Source organism: Pseudophryne corroboree, chromosome 2 (genome assembly GCF_028390025.1).
Source record: "Pseudophryne corroboree isolate aPseCor3 chromosome 2, aPseCor3.hap2, whole genome shotgun sequence".
Taxonomy (NCBI): Eukaryota; Metazoa; Chordata; class Amphibia; order Anura; family Myobatrachidae; genus Pseudophryne; species Pseudophryne corroboree.
The window spans coordinates 464,593,737-464,617,641 of NC_086445.1; the positions used below are offsets into that span (position 1 = coordinate 464,593,737).

The 23,905-nt window shown below is 45.1% G+C and overlaps 1 protein-coding gene across 2 annotated transcripts in view; it reads right to left on the bottom strand.

The window, feature by feature from the left end:
- LOC135028586 (cytochrome b-245 heavy chain) overlaps positions 1-23,349 on the bottom strand; it is a 270,381-nt gene extending 247,032 nt beyond the window's left edge. Inside the window, exon 1 of one of the 2 annotated variants that reach the window (XM_063953788.1) lies at positions 23,203-23,349. The gene's annotated coding sequence lies outside the window, so the exon portion shown is untranslated. The remainder of the gene's footprint in view (positions 1-23,202) is intronic. The other variant, XM_063953789.1, reaches the window with a different exon arrangement.
- Between the last annotated feature and the right edge of the window lie 556 nt (positions 23,350-23,905).

Consider the following 23,905-nt stretch of genomic DNA (forward strand, 5'->3'; position numbering starts at 1 on the left):
TAGGCCAGGGCCTCAGCCGTTCCTTGCCACTCCGTGTCGTAAATGGCATATTGGCAAGTTTACGCTTCTCATCAGACGCTTTCAATTTAGATTTTTGGGTAATTTTACTGAACTTTTGTTTTTTGGATTTAACATGCTCTCTACTATGACATTGGGCATCGGCCTTGGCAGACGACGTTGATGGCATTTCATCGTCTCGGCCATGACTAGTGGCAGCAGCTTCAGCACGAGGTGGAAGTGGATCTTGATCTTTCCCTATTTTAACCTCCACATTTTTGTTCTCCATTTTTTAATGTGTGGAATTATATGCCAGTATCAATAGCAATGGCCTACTACTATATATACTACGCACAACTGAAATGCACCACAGGTATGGATGGATAGTATACTTGACGACACAGAGGTAGGTACAGCAGTGGCCTACTGTACCGTAATGCTATATATTATATACTGGTGGTCAGCAAACTGCAAAACTGAAATGCACCACAGGTATGGATGGATAGTATACTTGACGACACAGAGGTAGGTACAGCAGTGGCCTACTGTACCGTAATGCTATATATTATATACTGGTGGTCAGCAAACTGTGCAAAACTGAAATGCACCACAGGTATGGATGGATAGTATACTTGACGACACAGAGGTAGGTACAGCAGTGACCTACTGTACCGTAATGCTATATATTATATACTGGTGGTCAGCAAACTGTGCAAAACTGAAATGCACCACAGGTATGGATGGATAGTATACTTGACGACACAGAGGTAGGTACAGCAGTGGCCTTCTGTACCGTACTCCTATATATTATATACTGGTGGTCAGCAAAATTATGCACTGTACTCATACTATATACTACAATGCAGCACAGATATGGAGTGTTTTTCAGGCAGACAACGTATACTGGTGGTCACTGGTCAGCAAAACTCTGCACTATACTGCTCCTATATAATACTGCTGGTCCCCAGTCCCCACAATAAAGCAGTGTGAGCACAGATATATGCAGCACACTGAGCACAGATATGGAGTGTTTTTCAGGCAGACAACGTATACTGGTGGTCACTGTCAGCAAAACTCTGCACTGTACTCCTCCTATATAATATACTGGTGGTCCCCAGTCCCCACAATAAAGCAGTGTGAGCACAGATATATGCAGCACACTGAGCACAGATATGGAGTGTTTTTCAGGCAGACAACGTATACTGGTGGTCACTGTCAGCAAAACTCTGCACTGTACTCCTGCTATATAATACAGCTGCTCCCCAGTCCCCACAATTAAGCAGTGTGAGCACAGATATATATGCAGCACACTGAGCACAGATAAGGAGCGTTTTTTTCAGGCAGAGAACGGATAAAACTGGTGGTCTCTGATCAGCAAAACTCTGCACTGTACTCCTCCTATATTAATAATACAGCTGCTCCCCAGTCCCCACAATTAAGATATAAGCAAGCACAAATATTTGCATCAACAATGAATGAACGGAGAGGACGCCAGCCACGTCCTCTCCCTAATATTTCCAATGCACGAGTGAAAATGGCTGCGACGCGCGGCTGCTTGTATAGAATCCGAATCTCGTGAGAATCCGACAGCGGGATGATGACGTTCGGGCGCGCTCAGGTTAACCGAGCCATACAGGAGAATCCGAGTATGCCTCGGACCCGTGTAAAATGGATGAAGTTCGGGGGGGTTCGGTTTCCGAGGAACCGAACCCGCTCATCAGTAATATAAACACATATTTTATCATACAATTAAAAAGACAATACAGCTTGAAATATTCAGAAAATTGTAATAAAACAAAATTAACTATAGCCTGTTCAATCAACAGTATGAATGTCATATATTACAGGATCATGAAATTATATAACAAAATCACTAAATCGTTAATTAGACAACTGGTCTGATTCAGGGGGGTTTCCAAATGTTTGGTCTTAGAGCGATTGTCACCAGCCCATGAAGGATACATAATTAGCATGTAACAAGCTATTGTCTGCCCCAAAGTACAATTTACTGTATGTAATACAGTGCTTCGGACATATGCAGGCTCAATGATCATGGTAAGATCCTCACCAGATTCACTCTCTGGTGTGATCATTGAGCATTCAGATCCACAGACACATATACAGCAGACTTGGTAGGAAAATCTGCTGCCACTGGGCATGTGCAGCAGCTCCATTCCACCCATTTATACTGCATGTAGTGGCTGTGGGGAAGGGGAGATTCCAGGCAACTAGAAACCTCCCTTTCCTTTGCCTATGTGGTCCCACCCTACTACCAATCCTAAAGATGCATGCATTTCTATTACCAGGGTAAACAATCTATATAGGTGTTTTAAGAGTGCAGTACATTTCATCCAGACACACGATCATTGAATTTGGATGCAATCCAATAATACTTACCCCCTCGAACGTCGGAATCTTCATTGTCGGGATGCTGCTGTTGGTCATGTGACCACTGTGCAATGCAGAGTTGCAAAGTGTGCAGAGTAGAGCAGGAATGTGTGCAGAGGGGGTGCATTTAGTATCCTGGCGGTCATGTGAGAGATGCCGGAAGCCTGACACCACTCGGGAAGCCGGCACCGGAACACCAACAGCCGACATTCCAAAGGTAAGTATCTGGGTACCTGCTAGGGTTAGGGCCCAGGAAGATAGCCAGATGGTTAGAGGAAGGCACCAGGAGGGTGGTGGTTAGGGGTAGGAACTGGTGGGGGATAGGGTTAGGGTTATCCCTAGCCACCCCCCCTTCCCCTGGAGGGTTAGCCCTAGCTGCCACCCCTGGAGGATTAGGGTTAAGGAGTAAAAATACTTACCCCCATCCAATGTCAGAATCTTCATTGTTGGGATGCTGCTGTTGGTTATGTGACTGCCAGTGCCGTAACTAGACATTTTAGCGCTGTGTGCAAGAAACAGCATCGGCGCCCCCTCCCCCATATGTAAAATAGGGCCAGTGCGTGCCATACGCACATGCAAAAAATATAGGAGCGTGGCTCCATGGGAAGGGGCGTGGTCATAAAACAATACCAATTCATGCTGCACAGCAGTCTCCAGTATTCAAATTACGCCAGGCAGAGTCCCCCTTTACACATTACGGCAGGCAGAGCTCCCTTTTACACATTATGACGGGCAGAGCTCCCTTTTACACATTGCGTCAGGCAGAGATCCCTTTTGCACATTACAACAGGCAGAGCTCCCTTTTACACATTACGGCAGGCTCCGGCAGCAGCAACTCTGACTCTGAGATGGGGGAGGGGAGAGGGAGGCAGCGGTGTGTACACGGGATGATGCCAGCACCCAGCCGCATTGCCGTGGACCATGTACAAGAGAAGCTACAGTATTGGATTGTGCAGTGTACTCCCACCCCCGAAGTAGAAATACATGGTTGAATGTAGTGCTGTCTAGGGACTTTAACCTTCCAATTATCATAAACAATACATATAGACAAGTATTGTCCCTATAAGGTGCAAATACATTTGTTCAATACAGTAGCAAATGCCCATTACAAAACGCACAGTAATACCCTTTACACATTACATCTCACACCGCAATGCTCTTTACACATTACGCCACACACCGTAATGCCCCTTACACATTATGCCACACACGTAATGCCCCTTACAAATTGTCTTACACCGTAATGCCCTTTACACATTATGCCACACAATGTAATGTCCATTACACATTGTGCACCGCACTGTAATGCTTATTACACATTGCATTTCACACCGTCATGCCCCTTACACATGGCAGCTTCATACTTACCAGGAGGCATGTTGAGAGAGGTATGGGGAGAGAGCAAGAGAGAGGAGAGGTATGGGAGGAGAGAGAGAGAGAGAGAGAGACCGCGAGAGGAGAGGCATGGGGGAGAGAGAGAGAAAGAGAGGAAAGGAATGGGGAAAGAGGCATGGAGAGGGAGGGAGAGAGGCATGTAAGAGAGAAAGATAGGGGGGAGAAATGTTGAGCGAGAGACATGGTAGCCTCATTTTTCCCAAGCTGGGTGCTCTTTGATGCAGCTCTCCCCACTTCCTTGTATTGCTCGTTGTCAGGTGTTTCATGTGCCCAGCGCTGACCTGGCTGGCCACAGCACTTACGGAACTCCATCTCCCAATCCCTGGCTACTGCGGACTGATTGTGGGGGTTTTAGCAATACCCGCTCCCTCCCCCATATACTCTACAGTGCTCCCGCAGCACACCGTTCACCCCAGCTAAGCGATCCCCTGCCACGGTCGACCAGCATGTTCCTGTCACTGCAGAAGCCCGTAATTACACGAATTTCCCCTGCAGCTAGCATTCCGGGGATCCCCCGTCCTCTGCTGCTGCTAGCAGCCCGGCGACCTCCTGAGCAGGGCCCGGGCTGTAAGATAGCGCTGTGCTGCAGTACAGTCCATGGGCAAATGCAGGATTTGTGAGGGGGGGGGGGGGGGGGAGTCCATGTGTGTGTAATATATGTAGCCATGTATTAATAAAATAAATAAATATATGTGGTAATAAACAAGATTGGAATAACTCTGGTTATGTATATAGAATCCATAAAGTATAGATTGTTCAGAAATATAAAATAAAATAATAGGTAATATCTACAGGGAATGTGTATATATATATATATATATATATATATATATATATTTATATATATATATATTTGTATGTAAATAATGTATATGTGCAGTTATGTAGAGGTTGTTTAGGAGAATATTGCAAGAGCTGTGTATTATACTGTTAACAAAGGTATATAGCTGTCATTGGAGATCACTTATACTGCTTGAGGAGTGTGTTTCCCTCATGCAGTTTAGATGGTGAGTTTATGGCGGCAAGGCAGCTGTCTCGCGCTGACCGCGAGACAGAAGTAATACCCTGCAGGGCGGCAAAGCGGGTGCTCTGTGTGCATCACGAGCCGCTATAGTGATAGCCTGCAGGGCAGGAAGGACGGGGTCCCTCGAGCCGCTACCCGGACCGCGAGCCGCTGGAGGAGGCTACGCGCTGATTGGCAGCAGGGAGAAAAGAGGACCAATAGGAGCCTGCCGGTCAGCGCGAGCTTCATGGTGAGGGGGATAAAAGTGGGTCCCCTCCGCTATAGAGCAGCCTGCAGTTCCCTCGGTCAGCGCACAGTACTTGGGTGCTTCCCCTCCGCCATAGAGCTGTAATATTGGCGGAGGACAGCTCCATGACTGAGGCCAGCACCGAATAAAGCCAGTGTAGGGCACATTGATGGGTGGTGCTGTTGAAGTCTCTCCGCTGCTATCACTCATCTAAGCTGTAAACACGAGTGAGCAGAGGGAGAAGGCTGAAATGGCCACTTATTGATGTTTGCCTAGGGGGTTATAGAGCGTTCCATATGCTATAACTGCTGCCGCTGTTGTTTGAGCTGTAAACAGTGGGTAGTAGGTAGGCTGATGGCGCTGCCCCTCTTATACACATAAGAGCTTGGCACATTGAGAGTGTTTCTGCCTCCTGCTAACACCAGCTGCAAACATTGGACAGGTGTGCGGAGCACTCTTTGATGTAATGCCCAGGAGAGTGAGTTTGCTACAGACTGTGAGTGTAGCTGAGCCGGGCAGCTGAGGTACCAAGCTGTATGAAAGAAGTTGAGGGAGAGAAAGCAGTAATTCCAGTACAGCCCTACGTATGACAGGACCCAAGGACAGAGAGGTCAAGGAGCACAGCACAACTAATCGAGGAGTGGTGAGAAACAACAAACTCTTGCACTCACCTGTTGCACTTATAGACACTTATCCACAAGGGACATTGACTCTTATCAGTGGTAGTATAATAACTAACTAATTATAGTGCAAGGAAAGATATGAACTGCCTGTATGGTATATTTCATCACAAGTGCTGAAATATCTGACTTCAAGACAGTCTGGTTAAACAAAGTAACTTTAAGTACTGGGATCACTGCCAGACTGTTTATATAGACTGGATACAAAGGAAAAGGATACAATAGTGACACACGAACTGTCAGGCAAAGTGAAAGTAATTTACCCAGTGGAAACCTCCCTGACAGCAGAAAGCAAGATATTCATCTAACATATATGTATATATAATAGGAATTCAGTCAACATTTTATTCTTCATCAAAACTTGAAAAAAGACTCAGCACAGATACTGATTCAGCTTAAAGTAACACAAGGCATTCAGGATACGTCATTATAGTCACTTTTGCATAAGAGATATTACAAACTGCCAGAAAGTGAATGTATACATAATTTCTAGAGTACTCATTTGATTAATACTATATTTAATTTTAAAGTAATATATAAAGTATACATTTTTTTCTATGTCACTATTATGACAAATTCATGTATAATATATGTAAAGTGTGTCATGCATGACAGTTAGTATTGCAACCCAGGTGTACACCTAGGAATATTTTTATATTTGCCTAGGCATATCCGGTAGCTACCAAAAGGTAATTTTTTGTATTGCATGCAGGTGAAACTGTATAGGCCTTGAGGGTAGGATTAGAGGGGAACGTGTAATTTACCAATTTGTATTTTCTTGTTATATTACAATATTTGTAATATTATACAACTATAACTATTAAATTTATCACTTTTGTTTAGACACAAGAAATCAGTGAGTAGAGTGTTAATATTATCTATTAAATAGAAATATTACCAGCTGCCCCAAGCCAGCCTAATAAATAATAATATATAACATCTGAGTTAAACTTGGGTGGAGGCATTGAGTGTTAATAGTTTAGCGGTGTTTTAACATAATATTAGTACGTAACCAAGGGTTACATAGTGGAGGCACTGCTGAGATCCCAATAAATAGGAGTACCCCATTGCACCAGCATAAACTAAAGGTAGTCAGTATGGAAAATATAACAGGAAAAGATATTTTCCTTTGGAGTCAACAAAAAGGGAAAGACCCTCGTAAATGCATAGCTGTAGTGGGAAACTTCTCAGCTTTCTCTGATGCAGATGTTATTTCTCAAATAGGTACACTATTTGGTATGGTGCAACCCCAAGTAATTGATAAATGGAGAGGAGAATTGGGAATGGTATGCGCCATTTTGATAGAGAATAAAAATGAATTAGATCCCTATTTAATCCCTGCAATGATGATGGCAGATAGAGATACTGGTAGACATTGGAGCATTATTATGCCTGCAGTAAGTGAGGGTGATGATAGAATCATAGAAGCATCTGCAGGGGATATTAATGTAGGACAAAGAGAGAATAGTGAAAATAGTGCTGAGGGAGTAGAAGATAATAATACTCCAGTAAATACAAATGAGGAGAAATTAGGAACCCAATTTGAGACTATAGTGGACAGAGTTGTCACGCAGTTAGAACGTTGGCACTATGAGGGAAGTTACCGTAGATTAAGGGTGTTTTCAGGGATACAGCCTGTACCTCAAGGGGAGGAAACATATGAGGTATGGAAAGAAGCAGCCGTTCAGCAAACGGAAGAGTGGCAATGTCCTGATCACATAAAACGTCAGAGAGTGGTAGAAAGTTTGAGGGGGCCAGCAATGGGAGTAATCCAAGCAGCAAGGAGAAGTAATCCGAAAGCCACCCTTGATATGTACTTTGAGGCATTAGATTATGCCTATGGAACATTAGAGGATGTAGGGGACCTAATATCCAGGTTACACCATACATTCCAAGAGACCGGAGAGAAGTTAAGTACTTATCTGTTCCGGTTGGACAGATTGTTATACAAGATAATAGAGAAAGGGGGAATGAAGAAAACTGAAGTAGATGAGAGCAGGGTGAAACAGTTATTGAGAGGTGCATTAACTACAGATCCTATTGCACAAAAGTTGAGGTGCTCAGAGATAAGTAAATCCCCTCCAACTTTCAATGAATTAATGAAAGAAATTAAAATGGAGGAAACAATGATTGATATGCGGGAACGCACAGTCAAGAAAGTAAAAGTAGTATGTCCGACTGTGGAGAGTAGTACATTAGAGGAGAAGATTTGTAAGATGATCGAAGAACAGAATAAAAAGATAGATCAATTTATATCTTCGCAGAACAGAACAAATGTACCTCAAAGTAATACTAATGTAACTTATCCTCCATTGCGAGGTATGGGAAGGGGGTATAGGTATAGACAAAGAGGCTGTTTCACATGTGGAGAATTAGGACACAGAGCTGCTGAATGTAGTCAAAGTCCAGGGAACCAAACAAATACTGATCAGGTGTCGGAAAGGGGAAACGGACGAGGGCGGCCTGTGACCCCCGCACTGGCCCCCTAGATATCAGCGCAAATGCAATGGGGAATTCATGGTGGAATGGAGTATTGCCAGAAGGTATACTAAGACCCATCCCATTGACAGAGGCTAGAATTAATGGACATCCCTGCAAGGTACTGCTAGATAGCGGTTCACAAGTGTCTATTATATTTGAACCGTGGTATAGAGATAATTTATCAGGGGTACCAATAAAACCTTTAACTGGACTTGTGATATGGGGATTAAGTACAGAAAAGTACCCATATCTAGGATACATAGAGACAGAAATTGAATTTATAAATGAGTCCAGTAGAGATGCGGTGTTAATACCATTCATTGCACTTATATGCCCTGAAGTACCTCAGGGAGGAGAGGATGTCTCAATAATTGTAGGAACAAATACACAATTGTATGGTGCTCTTATGGAATGGTGCAGCAGTAAAGAATCGCAGTACCCTGTGACCACATCGGTTACACTTGTACAATCTGACCGTGAAGAAATAAGGGATGAATTTAGCAGGTGTTTTGATGGGAGCAGTATACCAGAAGGAGAAAGACATAAATTGATTCAAAGCCTGAAAGAGAAAGAAGGGGTATATTCTATGGGAGAATGGGATCTGGGCAGAGTAAAAGGAGTAGAACATCAAATAAAATTAACAAACGATACTCCATTTAGAGAAAGATCCCGCCGGATTGCCCCTGCAGATTTTGAAGACGTACGAACTCATTTAAAAGGACTAGTAGAAAACCAAGTTATTATTGAATCTAAGAGTCCCTATGCATCGCCAATAGTAATCGCACGAAAGAAAAGTGGAAAGCTTAGAATGTGTGTAGATTATAGGACTCTTAATCAACGAACAGTACCGGATCAATATGTGGTTCCTAAAATAGATGAAGCCTTAGACTGTCTTCAGGAAAGCTGTTGGTTTTCAGTGTTAGATCTTCGTAACGGATTTTACCAAATTCCTATGTGTTCAAAGGATAGAGAAAAAACAGCTTTTATCTGTCCTTTAGGATTTTTTGAATTCTTGAGCATGCCCCAGGGAATTAAAGGTGCTCCAGCTACTTTTCAAAGAACAATGGACAAAATCATTGGGGATATGAACTACAGAGAAGTCATTGTATATTTAGATGATATTATAGTGTTTGGTAACAACTTGGAGGAGCATAATAGGAGATTATTGAAAGTACTGGATAGATTAAAGGAAGGGGGATTGAAATTGTCTCTTGATAAATGCAGGATGTGTCAATCCTCTGTTAAATACCTGGGGCATATTGTAAGCAAAGATGGGGTGTCCACAGACCCATCTAAAGTTGAGGCAGTGAACAAATGGCCACGACCTACAAAATTGAAGGAATTAAGATCATATTTGGGATTTTGTGGATATTACAGAAGGTTTGTACCAAATTACTCTAAAATAGCCAAACCTCTAACTGATCTAACTAAGGGGTATCCTAATAAACAAAGTAAAAGGGTGAAAGTGAAAGTAGAACATGATAAATTTAAATTCAAAGTGAATGATTTATTTGGAGACAGGTGGACACCTGCATGTGAAGAAGCATTTCTAAACTTAAAGAAGTGTTTAACAAATGCCCCCATATTGGCCTATGCTGATCCCAAATTACCATACGTGGTACATGTGGATGCTTCACTAGAAGGGATAGGAGGGGTATTGTACCAAAAATATTCTGATGAACTTCGGCCTGTGTCATTTGCTAGTCGAGGGTTGTCTAAAAGTGAGAGGAGGTATCCAACCCATAAGTTAGAGTTTCTGGCCCTTAAGTGGTGTATTGTGGAGAAATTCCATGATTATCTATATGGAGCCACTTTTGAAGTACATACCGACAATAATCCCCTCACTTATATCCAAACTACTGCCAGATTAGATGCAACAGGTCACCGCTGGTTAGCGGCTTTGGCACTATATGATTTCAATTTAAAATACCGTCCTGGCATAAATAATATTGATGCTGATAGTTTATCACGAATCCCAGGCCAAGTAGTAGAAGAAACCCAGAGTGAAGAGTGGGTGGAAGTGCCAGCTGGGGAAATAAAAGGCATGTGTAGAGAAATTTGTGTTGCACAAAATGCAATGCCTAAACATGAAGGGTGTTTATATATGTTAGGAGCAAAATCAAATGTATTGCCTTTATCCTACTGTTGGATAAGCCTAATGGAAATGGAGGGGTTACCAAAAATTAGACAACAACAAATGAGAAGGGAACAATATCAAGATCCTCAAATAGAGTATGTAATTTCTCTGTTAACTGGAAAAAGTTGTACAAAACAGTTGGGTGCGAATAAGGAAGATAGAGATCTGCTATATAGACAACGAAAGAATTTGATTATTAAAGACGGGTTGCTCTATAGACAAAAGCAGAAGTTTGGAAGGAGAGTAGGATACCAACTAGTACTACCTAAGAAATTCAGAGGAATGGTGTTGCAAGCCTTACATGACAAACATGGTCATTTAGGAAGTGAAAAAACTGCAGGTTTGGTAACAGACAGATTTTATTGGCCTGGAGTAGAAAGGGATGTTGAAAACTACTGTAAAACGTGTGGGAATTGCATTGCTCGAAAGACTCTTCCAACAAAAGGTGCACCATTAGTTACTGTTCGCAGTAGTGGGCCTATGGACCTAGTCTGTATGGACTATTTGACTTTGGAGGTAGAACCAGAAAAGAAATGTCATATATTGGTAGTAACAGACCATTTTACACGTTACACGCAAGCGTATGTAACACCAAATCAGAAAGCGGTAACGGTGGCAAATACTTTGTGGGAGAAATTTTTTATTCACTATGGATTACCCAACAGATAAACACTCAGATCAGGGAAGGGAGTTTGAAAGTAAACTCATAGAAGAACTATGTAACTGTTGTGGGGTTGCAAAGTCTCGAACCACTCCATATCACCCGCAAGGAAATCCCCAGCCAGAAAGATTCAATAGAACTTTACTTAACATGTTGGGAACATTAAACCCTTTTGATAAGTGGCATTGGAAAAGACATATTAATCGATTAGTTCATGCGTACAATTGTACTAGAAATGAGACAACAGGTCATTCACCTTACTATTTAATGTTCAGAAGGGAAGCAAAGCTACCCATTGACATCAGCTTAGGAGTAACTCCCACTAAGAAATCACCTATCTCTCACACTAAGTATGTAGAAAAGCTGCGTCAAGAACTAGATCAAGCATACAAGTTAGCAACACAAATTGCTAGTAAACTGGAAAAGAAAAATAAGACACGTTATGATAGGAACATAAGAGATGTAGAATTAGTTCCTGGAGATCGGGTATTGTTGAAACAGCTCGGGGTTAAAATTAAAATTTTAAATAGATGGAGAGAAGACCCTTTCATAGTAGTTGAAAAGTTTGTGGATTTACCCGTATACAAAATAAAACCTGAGTCAGGAGAGGATATACTCCTTACATATCACAGACAACATCTATTACCAATAGGAAGAGAGGTACGTTTGGATGGCTGTAGAGAAGACACTAGTAGTGTTATCTCAAAAGAAAGTAGTGAAGTGAATAGAGTGACATCTGAACCAGAAATAGAAAGTGAAATAGAAGAAGAAGACCCTGTAGGGTATGGTTGTTATTACAAAGATATTGATACTACTTTCAATGATGTAATCAAACCGTCAAATATTGAGATGCAATCTGAACTTATTCAGGAGAATGAAGTTGACAGGGATAGACAGGAAAATTATCCAGAACATAGTCTTAGAGACATTTCACAATTAGAAAGTGTGGAAGAAAGGGAAGAAGAGGAGGATATATTTTTAGATTGTGAAACTGAATCACAGTCACAATAATATGGAGGTAATACATGAAGGGAGGACAAGGGAGCGTTCAAAAAGGGTGCGGCATCCACCCTTAATCCTTACATATGACCAGTTGGGGTGGCCCACTGAGATTCCTAGGAATACATGGCATTAAAATGTTATTCTAATTAATAAATACAAATGGTGATCTTGGTTTGAAAAGGTTCTTTTAGTTCAGAGATCACCAGAGGGAGAGTGTAGCCATGTATTAATAAAATAAATAAATATATGTGGTAATAAACAAGATTGGAATAACTCTGGTTATGTATATAGAATCCATAAAGTATAGATTGTTCAGAAATATAAAATAAAATAATAGGTAATATCTACAGGGAATGTGTATATATATAATAAGAATTTACTTACCGATAATTCTATTTCTCGTAGTCCGTAGTGGATGCTGGGGACTCCGTAAGGACCATGGGGAATAGCGGCTCCGCAGGAGACTGGGCACATCTAAAGAAAGCTTTAGGACTATCTGGTGTGCACTGGCTCCTCCCCCTATGACCCTCCTCCAAGCCTCAGTTAGGATACTGTGCCCGGACGAGCGTACACAATAAGGAAGGATTTTGAATCCCGGGTAAGATTCATACCAGCCACACCAATCACACTGTACAACTTGTGATCTGAACCCAGTTAACAGCATGATAACAGAGGAGCCTCTAGAAAAGATGGCTCACTACAGCAATAACCCGATTTTTTGGTAACAATAACTATGTACCAGTATTGCAGACAATCCGCACTTGGGATGGGCGCCCAGCATCCACTACGGACTACGAGAAATAGAATTATCGGTAAGTAAATTCTTATTTTCTCTAACGTCCTAAGTGGATGCTGGGGACTCCGTAAGGACCATGGGGATTATACCAAAGCTCCCAAACGGGCGGGAGAGTGCGGATGACTCTGCAGCACCAATTGAAAGAACTCCAGGTCCTCCTCAGCCAGGGTATCAATTTTGTAGAATTTTACAAACGTATTTGCTCCTGACCAAGTAGCTGCTCGGCAAAGTTGTAAAGCCGAGACCCCTCGGGCAGCCGCCCAAGATGAGCCCACCTTCCTTGTGGAGTGGGCATTTACAGATTTTTGGCTGTGGCAGGCCTGCCACAGAATGTGCAAGCTGAATTGTACTACAAATCCAACGAGCAATAGTCTGCTTAGAAGCAGGAGCACCCAGCTTGTTGGGTGCATACAGGATAAACAGCGAGTCAGATTTTCTGACTCCAGCCGTCCTGGAAACATATATTTTCAGGGCCCTGACAACGTCTAGCAACTTGGAGTCCTCCAGGTCCCTAGTAGCCGCAGGCACCACAATAGGTTGGTTCAGGTGAAACGCTGAAACCACCTTAGGGAGAAACTGAGGACGAGTCCTCAATTCCGCCCTGTCCGAATGGAAAATCAGATAAGGGCTTTTACAGGATAAAGCCGCCAATTCTGACACGCGCCTGGCCCAGGCCAGGGCCAACAGCATGACCACTTTCCATGTGAGATATTTTAACTCCACAGATTTAAGTGGTTCAAACCAATGTGACTTTTGGAACCCAAAAAACTACATTGAGATCCCAAAGTGCCACTGGAGGCACAAAATGAGGCTGTATATGCAGTACCCCTTTTACAAACATCTGAACTTCAGGGACTGAAGCTAGTTCTTTTTGGAAGAAAATTGACAGGGCCGAAATTTGAACCTTAATGGACCCCAATTTCAGGCCCATAGACACTCCTGTTTGCAGGAAATGTAGGAATCGACCCAGTTGAATTTCCTCCGTCGGGCCTTACTGGCCTCGCACCACGCAACATATTTTCGCCAAATGCGGTGATAATGTTTTGCGGTTACATCCTTCCTGGCTTTGATCAGGATAGGGATGACTTTATCCGGAATGCCTTTTTTCCTTCAGGATCCGGCGTTCAACCGCCATGCCGTCAAACGCAGCCGCGGTAAGTCTTGGAACAGACAGGGTCCTTGTTGGAGCAGGTCCCTTCTTAGAGGTAGAGGCCACGGATCCTCCGTGAGCATCTCTTGAAGTTCCGGTTACCAAGTCCTTCTTGGCCAATCCGGAGCCACGAATATAGTGCTTACTCCTCTCCATCTTATCAATCTCAGTACCTTGGGTATGAGAGGCAGAGGAGGGAACACATACACTGACTGGTACACCCACGGTGTTACCAGAGCGTCTACAGCTATTGCCTGAGGGTCCCTTGACCTGGCGCAATACCTGTCGAGTTTTTCCCAACGGTTTATAATCATGTGGAAGACTTCTGGGTGAAGTCCCCACTCTCCCGGGTGGAGGTCGTGCTGAGGAAGTCTGCTTCCCAGTTGTCCACTCCCGGAATGAATACTGCTGACAGTGCTATCACATGATTTTCCGCCCAGCGAAGAATCCTTGCAGCTTCTGCCATTGCCCTCCTGCTTCTTGTGCCACCCTGTCTGTTTACGTGGGTGACTGCCGTGATGTTGTCCGACTGGATCAACACCGGCTGACCTTGAAGCAGAGGTCTTGCTAAGCTTAGAGCATTGTAAATGGCCCTTAGCTTCAGGATATTTATGTGAAGTGATGTCTCCAGGCTTGACCATAAGCCCTGGATATTCCTTCCCTGTGTGACTGCTCCCCAGCCTCGCAGGCTGGCATCCGTGGTCACCAGGACCCAGTCCTGAATGCCGAATCTGCGGCCCTCTAGAAGATGAGCACTCTGCAACCACCACAGGAGGGACACCCTTGTCCTTGGTGACAGGGTTATCCGCTGATGCATCTGAAGATGCGACCCGGACCATTTGTCCAGCAGGTCCCACTGGAAAGTTCTTGCGTGGAATCTGCCGAATGGGATTGCTTCGTAGGAAGCCACCATTTTACCCAGAACCCTTGTGCATTGATGCACTGAGACTTGGCTCGGTTTTAGGAGGTTCCTGACTAGCTCGGATAACTCCCTGTCTTTCCCCTCCGGGAGAAACACCTTTTTCTGGACTGTGTCCAGGATCATCCCTAGGAACCGAAGACAAGTCGTCGGAACCAGCTGCGATTTTGGAATATTGAGAATCCAATCGTGCTGCCGCAACACTACCTGAGATAGTGCTACACCGACCTCCAACTGTTCCCTGGATCTTACCCTTATCAGGGAATCGTCCAAGTAAGGGATAACTAAAATTCCCTTCCTTCGAAGGAATATCATCATTTCGGCCATTACCTTGGTAAAGACCCGGGGTGCCGTGGACCATCCATACGGCAGCGTCTGAACTGATAGTGACAGTTCTGTACCATAAACCTGAGGTACCCTTGGTGAGAAGGGTAAATTTTGACATGAAGGTAAGCATCCTTGATGTCCCGAGACATCATGTAGTCCCCTTCTTCCAGGTTCGCAATCACTGCTCTGAGTGACTCAATCTTGAATTTGAACCTCTGTATGTAAGTGTTCAAAGATTTTAGATTTAGAATCGGTCTCACCGAGCCGTCCGGCTTCGGTACCACAACAGTGTGGAATAATACCCCGTTCCCTGTTGCAGGAGGGGTACCTTGATTATCACCTGCTGGGAATACAGCTTGTGAATGGCTTCCAAAACTGTCTCCCTGTCAGAAGGAGACATCGGTAAAGCCGACTTTAGGAAAACGGCGAGGGGGAGACGTCTCGAATTCTAATTTGTACCCCTGAGATATCACCTGAAGGATCCAGGGGTCTACTTGCGAGTGAGCCCACTGCGCGCTGAAATTCATTGAGACGGGCCCCCCACCGTGCCTGATTCTGCTTGTAAAGCCCCAGCGTCATACTGAGGGCTTGGCAGAGGCGGGAGAGGGTTTCTGTTCCTGGGAACTGGCTGATTTCTGCAGCCTTTTTCCTCTCCCTCTGTCACGGGGCAGAAATGAGGAACATTTTGCCCGCTTGTCCACGAAAAGACTGCGCCTGATAATACGGCGTCTTCTCATGTTGAGAGGCGACCTGGGGTACAAACGTGGATTTCCCAGCTGTTGCCGTGGCCACCAGGTCTGAAAGACCGACCCCAAATAACTCCTCCCCTTATTAAGGCAATACTTCCAAATGCCGTTTGGAATACGCATCACCTGACCACTGACGTGTCCATAACCCTCTACTGGTAGAAATGGACAACGCACTTAGACTTGATGCCAGTCGGCAAATATTCCGCTGTGCATCACGCATATATAGAAATGCATCTTTTAAATGCTCTATAGGCAAAAATATACTGTCCCTATCTAGGGTATCAATATTTTCAGTCAGGGAATCCGACCACGCCAACCCAGCACTGCACATCCAGGCTGAGGCGATTGCTGGTCGCAGTATAACACCAGTATGTGTGTAAATACATTTTAGGATACCCTCCTGCTTTCTATCAGCAGGATCCTTAAGGGCGGCCATCTCAGGAGAGGGTAGAGCCCTTACAAGCGTGTGAGCGCTTTATCCACCCTAGGGGGTGTTTCCCAACGCACCCTAACCTCTGGCGGGAAAGGATATAATGCCAATAACATTTTAGAAATTATCAGTTGTTATCGGGGGAAAACCACGCATCATCACACACCTCATTTAATTTCTCAGATTCAGGAAAACTACAGGTAGTTTTTCCTCACCGAACATAATACCCCTTTTTGGTTGTACTCGTATTATCAGAAATGTGTAAAACATTTTTCATTGCCTCAATCATGTAACGTGTGGCCCTACTGGAAGTCACATTTGTCTCTTCACCGTCGACACTGGAGTCAGTATCCGTGTCGGCGTCTATATCTGCCATCTGAGGTAACGGGCGCTTTAGAGCCCCTGACGGCCTATGAGACGTCTGGACAGGCACAAGCTGAGTAGCCGGCTGTCTCATGTCAACCACTGTCTTTTATACAGAGCTGACACTGTCACGTAATTCCTTCCAACAGTTCATCCACTCAGGTGTCGACCCCCTAGGGGGTGACATCACTATTACAGGCAATCTGCTCCGTCTCCACATCATTTTTCTCCTCATACATGTCGACACAAACGTACCGACATACAGCACACACACAGGGAATGCTCTGATAGAGGACAGGACCCCACTAGCCCTTTGGGGAGACAGAGGGAGAGTTTGCCAGCACACACCAAAGCGCTATATATATACAGGGATAACCTTATATAAGTGTTTTTCCCCTTATAGCTGCTGTATTGTTAATACTGCGCCTAATTAGTGCCCCCCTCTCTTTTTTAACCCTTTCTGTAGTGTAGTGACTGCAGGGGAGAGCCAGGGGAGCTTCCCTCCAACGGAGCTGTGAGGGAAAATGGCGCCAGTGTGCTGAGGAGATAGGCTCCGCCCCTTTTTCGCGGACTTTTCTCCTGCTTTTTTATGGATTCTGGCAGGGGTTAAAATTCATCCATATAGCCCTGGGGGCTATATGTGATGTATTTTCGCCAGCCAAGGTGTTTTTATTGCTGCTCAGGGCGCCCCCCCCTAGCGCCCTGCACCCTCAGTGACCGAAGTGTGAAGTGTGCTGAGGAGCAATGGCGCACAGCTGCAGTGCTGTGCGCTACCTTGGTGAAGACAGGATGTCTTCTGCCGCCGATTTTCCGGACCTCTTCTGTCTTCTGGCTCTGTAAGGGGGCCGGCGGCGCGGCTCTGGGACCTATCCATGGCTGGGCCTGTGATCGTCCCTCTGGAGCTAATGTCCAGTAGCCTAAGAAGCCCAATCCACTCTGCACGCAGGTGAGTTCGCTTCTTCTCCCCTTAGTCCCTCGATGCAGTGAGCCTGTTGCCAGCAGGTCTCACTGAAAATAAAAAACCTAAACTAAAACTTTCACTAAGAAGCTCAGGAGAGCCCCTAGTGTGCACCCTTCTCGTTCGGGCACAGAGATCTAACTGAGGCTTGGAGGAGGGTCATAGGGGGAGGAGCCAGTGCACACCAGATAGTCCTAAAGCTTTCTTTAGATGTGCCCAGTCTCCTGCGGAGCCGCTATTCCCCATGGTCCTTACGGAGTCCCCAGCATCCACTTAGGACGTTAGAGAAATATATATATATATATATTTGTATGTAAATAATGTATATGTGCAGTTATGTAGGGGTTGTTTAGGAGAATATTGCAAGAGCTGTGTATTATACTGTTAACAAAGGTATATAGCTGTCATTGGAGATCACTTATACTGCTTGAGGAGTGTGTTTCCCTCATGCAGTTTAGATGGTGAGTTTATGGCGGCAAGGCAGCTGTCTCGCGCTGACCGCGAGACAGAAGTAATACCCTGCAGGGCGGCAAAGCGGGTGCTCTGTGTGCATCGCGAGCCGCTATAGTGATAGCCTGCAGGGCGGGAAGGACGGGGTCCCTCGAGCCGCTACCCGGACCGCGAGCCGCTGGAGGAGGCTACGCGCTGATTGGCAGCAGGGAGAAAAGAGGACCAATAGGAGCCTGCCGGTCAGCGCGAGCTTCATGGTGAGGGGGATAAAAGTGGGTCCCCTCCGCTATAGAGCAGCCTGCAGTTCCCTCGGTCAGCGCACAGTACTTGGGTGCTTCCCCTCCGCCATAGAGCTGTAATATTGGCGGAGGACAGCTCCATGACTGAGGCCAGCACCGAATAAAGCCAGTGTAGGGCACATTGATGGGTGGTGCTGTTGAAGTCTCTCCGTTGCTATCACTCATCTAAGCTGTAAACACGAGTGAGCAGAGGGAGAAGGCTGAAATGGCCACTTATTGATGTTTGCCTAGGGGGTTATAGAGCGTTCCATATGCTATAACTGCTGCCGCTGTTGTTTGAGCTGTAAACAGTGGGTAGTAGGTAGGCTGATGGCGCTGCCCCTCTTATACACATAAGAGCTTGGCACATTGAGAGTGTTTCTGCCTCCTGCTAACACCAGCTGCAAACATTGGACAGGTGTGCGGAGCACTCTTTGATGTAATGCCCAGGAGAGTGAGTTTGCTACAGACTGTGAGTGTAGCTGAGCCGGGCAGCTGAGGTACCAAGCTGTATGAAAGAAGTTGAGGGAGAGAAAGCAGTAATTCCAGTACAGCCCTACGTATGACAGGACCCAAGGACAGAGAGGTCAAGGAGCACAGCACAACTAATCGAGGAGTGGTGAGAAACAACAAACTCTTGCACTCACCTGTTGCACTTATAGACACTTATCCACAAGGGACATTGACTCTTATCAGTGGTAGTAAAATAACTAACTAATTATAGTGCAAGGAAAGATATGAACTGCCTGTATGGTATATTTCATCACAAGTGCTGAAATATCTGACTTCAAGACAGTCTGGTTAAACAAAGTAACTTTAAGTTCTGGGATCACTGCCGGACTGTTTATATAGACTGGATACAAAGGAAAAGGATACAATAGTGAAACACGAACTGTCAGGCAAAGTGAAAGTAATTTTACCCAGTGGAAACCTCCCAGACAGCAGAAAGCAAGATATTCATCTAACATATATGTATATATAATAGGAATTCAGTCAACATTTTATTCTTCATCAAAACTTGGAAAAAGACTCAGCACAGATACTGATTCAGCTTAAAGTAAGGGGCCCTACACACTGGCAGACCCGCCGCCGAGCTGCCCGACGGCGGATACGGCCGACGAGCGACCCGGCGGCGGGGGGGGGGGGGGGGGGGGGGGCAGTGACGGGGGGAGTGAAGTTTCTTCACTCCCCCCGTCACGCGGCTCCATAGAACTGCAGGCAAATATGGACGAGATCGTCCATATTGGCCTGCATGCACAGCCGACGGGGGACCAGCGATGAACGAGCGCGGGACCGCGCATCGTTCATCGCTGGAGCCTCCACACTGAAAGATATGAACGAGTTCTCGTTCATTTATGAACGAGATCGTTCATATCTTTCAAAAAATCGGCCAGTGTGTAGGGCCTATAACACAAGGCATTCAGGATACGTCATTATAGTCACTTTTGCATAAGAGATATTACAAACTGCCAGAAAGTGAATGTATACATAATTTCTAGAGTACTCATTTGATTAATACTATATTTAATTTTAAAGTAATATATAAAGTATACATTTTTTCCTATGTCACTATTATGACAAATTCATGTATAATATATGTAAAGTGTGTCATGCATGACAGTTAGTATTGCAACCCAGGTGTACACCTAGGAATATTTTTATATTTGCCTAGGCATATCCGGTAGCTACCAAAAGGTAATTTTTTGTATTGCATGCAGGTGAAACTGTATAGGCCTTGAGGGTAGGATTAGAGGGGAACGTGTAACTTACCAATTTGTATTTTCTTGTTATATTACAATCTTTGTAATATTATACAACTATAACTATTAAATTTATCACTTTTGTTTAGACACAAGAAATCAGTGAGTAGAGTGTAACTATTATCTATTAAATAGAAATATTACCAGCTGCCCCAAGCCAGCCTAATAAATAATAATATATAACATCTGAGTTAAGCTTGGGTGGAGGCATTGAGTGTTAATAGTTTAGCTGTGTTTTAACATAATATTAGTACGTAACCAAGGGTTACATATAAAATGACAACCAACATGCTTCTCACACAGATATATTTTTACAATGTATAATGTAGCATAGTTTAGGTATAATCTCAAAATGAATTTCAGACTGCCCCCTTACCGCCAACACACACTCGGATGATGGATTAAACACACACAATCAGGCTGCCTCCTCTCCCTACATACCCTCGGATTGAATATTAGAAACACACTCGGACTACAGACTGGTTCCTCCCCACACACTCACAGACACTCGGAATATAGATCACACACACACACACACACACACACACACACACACACACACACACTTGGACTGCAGAATACACACCCTCTTGATTGTGGAGTGTCTCCACCCACACACACTAACAGCAGAATGCATACACACTCAGCCTGCAGACTGCCCGACTCCCCACACACACTCAGACTGCAGATTACACAAACACACACACACACACACACACACACACACACACACTCAGACTGCAGATTACACACAGTCACACACACACAAACACTGACTGTAGACTGTCCCCCTCCCCACTTCCCTTCTACTCACACTTATAATATTCTAACACAAGCATTCCCAGTTTCTGACTTCACACAGTTTCCTCACACACACTCTCTCTGACTGCAGACTGCTGCTGCTTTATCCCTTCCCCAACACACACACTCTGCCAGCCCTACACCCATGCATGAAAGAAAGAAAGCTTGCCCCTGACCTGAGTTTTGTATTAGTGGCCGCTGTGCTGTCCAGAGTAAGGAGGGACTCACTCATGCCGAAGAGGGCACTGTGTGTGCTGTATGTGAGTGCCACGCAAAGGTTCGTTGGGACTGTCTAGTCCCTTCTGAACTGCTCGGCAAACACTATGAGGAGCTGACAAAACAAATAAATAAATAAATAATCTGCACTGTTGCGATGGATCGGCCTGGCAAGGGGGGAGGATTCTGGGTACTCAGACCCCCCCCCCCTCCTTCCCTGCGCCACTGCCAGCGAGTTCGGGGGTTTAGTGCATACGATCAGATCATCAGCGGGGTGCTTGATTGTGTGCTCCGCATCTCCAGACAGCGTGGTATGCAGCAGTCCGCGCTGCTTCCGGGTGTAGGGCCAGGGGTCTGACTCTTGAAGCTGGGGAGGGGAGACTTATGCGGCAGGTATATATGGGAGGATGCAGGGGAGAGGATGCCGGCACCTAACCGCAGGCAGCAACAAACACCCCTGGCAGCACCTGCTTAAATTACTTTGCGGTAAATCCGCTACTGGTGCGGGCAGCCCTATGTTTGTGCCAGCGGATGCGCCCACAGTGCAGATGCGCTGTGTGCAACGCACCGCTAGCACACACCTAGTTACGGCACTGGTGACCGCCATGTAGTGCAGAGCAGCAGAGTGTGCAGTGTAGAGGAAAGGTGGTTGATAGACATTCAGAAGGTCGACAGTCAAAATGTCGACACCATAAGGTCGACAGTGTCAAAAGGTCGACCAGGTCAAAAGGATGACATATGGTCAACACATGGTTTTTTAGGGGGTTTTCAAGTTTTTACAACTTTTGCTGCATTTACTATCCATGTCACAAACTATTACCATTAGTAACCTTCTGGCGAGCAAAGCGAGTCACCGAGCCCGAACCGTGGCGAGCTAATGCATTTCAACAAATTTGGGTAATTTTTTTTGAAATACACAAAATAACAACCAAATTTTTTTCTTGTGTTGACTTTTTGACCCTGTCGACTTTTTGACCCTGTAGACCTTTCTGACTGTCGACCTTTTGACTGTATCTTTTTAATGTTTATCTACTGAATCACACCTGTGTAGAGTAGGAGAGCAGAGACACTGGAGTTTCAGGTTTCATGAGCTGCCAATGGAGCTTCCTGATCAGAGGAGAGATATGAGGGGGTAGACGGATGTAAGTGTCCCAGGGATTCCAGCTTCTCCCCCCTTCCCACTCCCCTAATACACAGCAGGCTAGATTGATGTGTCTGTGCCCCGTGTAACCTGAGTCCTGTCCCAGTATGTAAGTATCATCCGACAAGATAGACTATATATTTTCTTTTTCTATGTGTATTTTAAGGTTATTTAAGTTATCTTTGTTCCACTGCAAGAAAACTTATAAAATAGTTATCTGTCAATTATGTGGAGCTAAAAACAATACCCAAGCATTATAAAACTATTATTAGTTTAAATCTAATATACACCATTAATTTAAATGTATTATACATAATCTAATATACACCCCATGCTCCATCGCCCCTTCCCCGACCCCTTCATAGCACTCCCTTGTTCTAAATACCCCAGGTCCCTCCAACGCTTAACCTGGAGTTGTGCCAAAGCCAGAGACGGCATCTTCCAACGCATATTCACTGGCTTTGATACGATAGTTGTAGTGGTCATTCTGAGCGACCTTAGAGTTGCTCAGATGTTCTAAGGTTGTTGCAATGTGTGCAATGTTGATCCGATCCAATGCTGCATCTTCGGATGCAGGCAGCAAATCTGGGAAGTCTTGTTAATAAAGACGGCTCCTGCTGTATTAGCGTATTTTCTCATATACATTGAGATCGAAGACACAGCAGTGTCCAGGACAGCGTCCAGCTCGAAAACAGGCTGACAGTTTGTCCCTGTACTGCAGCAGCATACAATCTTTTTCTTGCAGGGCCTTATCATAACAACTACGAAGTTTGAACGCAATATAAAAAAGGGAAAGGAGGACCACAATCTTTCAGCGTATTACAAAGAGACACGTTTATGAAACCCGATAGATATGAAATCAGACTTGCCTACCCTCACGCAATTTGCGGGAGGCTCCCGTATTTTGCTTGAGTCCCCCGCTGCCCCGCATATTAAACGGCAGCTCCCGGATTCCCACTGCACCCTTCCTCCCCCTCAGAAAACGGACTGCACATGAGCGATCTCGGAATGAATGGGGGCGGGGCCTGAACGGGGAGCCGGTAGTAGGACTGTGGAACCTAAAGCTGTTTGTGCCCCCGCCCCCAGCAGCATGTCACTCACCATGCTTACAGAATAGCTTGTGGACAGTGACACTGACACCTATCAGAAGGCTGCAGTTTGGAGGCGTCTGTGCGAGCTCCTCCAGGTCCCAGCATCTAGTCACAGCTGCTAGCATAGCCACGGAAGACCCGCGAATCACGGCATTTTTGGGGGCGGAGCCTAATAGAATGGGGCCTTGTCCTGACTGCAGCTGATCCTTCTGCTTGGTGAGTGGGAGGTGTGTGTATATGTGTATGTCTGTATGTATGTATAGGTGTGTGTGTATGCATGCATGATGTACTGTATATATGTAATCATATGGAACCCCCACCCCCAAGAAAAATCCTGCGTTCGCCACTGGGGTAGGCATGAGAGAACCTGCCCCTATTACAACCTAGTCCCCTGTCAGAGGCTTGTTTGCTTAGGCTTACTCCTTCTCACCTCACAGCCCCAAACCCCACCCCCCTCCCTTTCCCATCCGCAGCACCCCTACCCC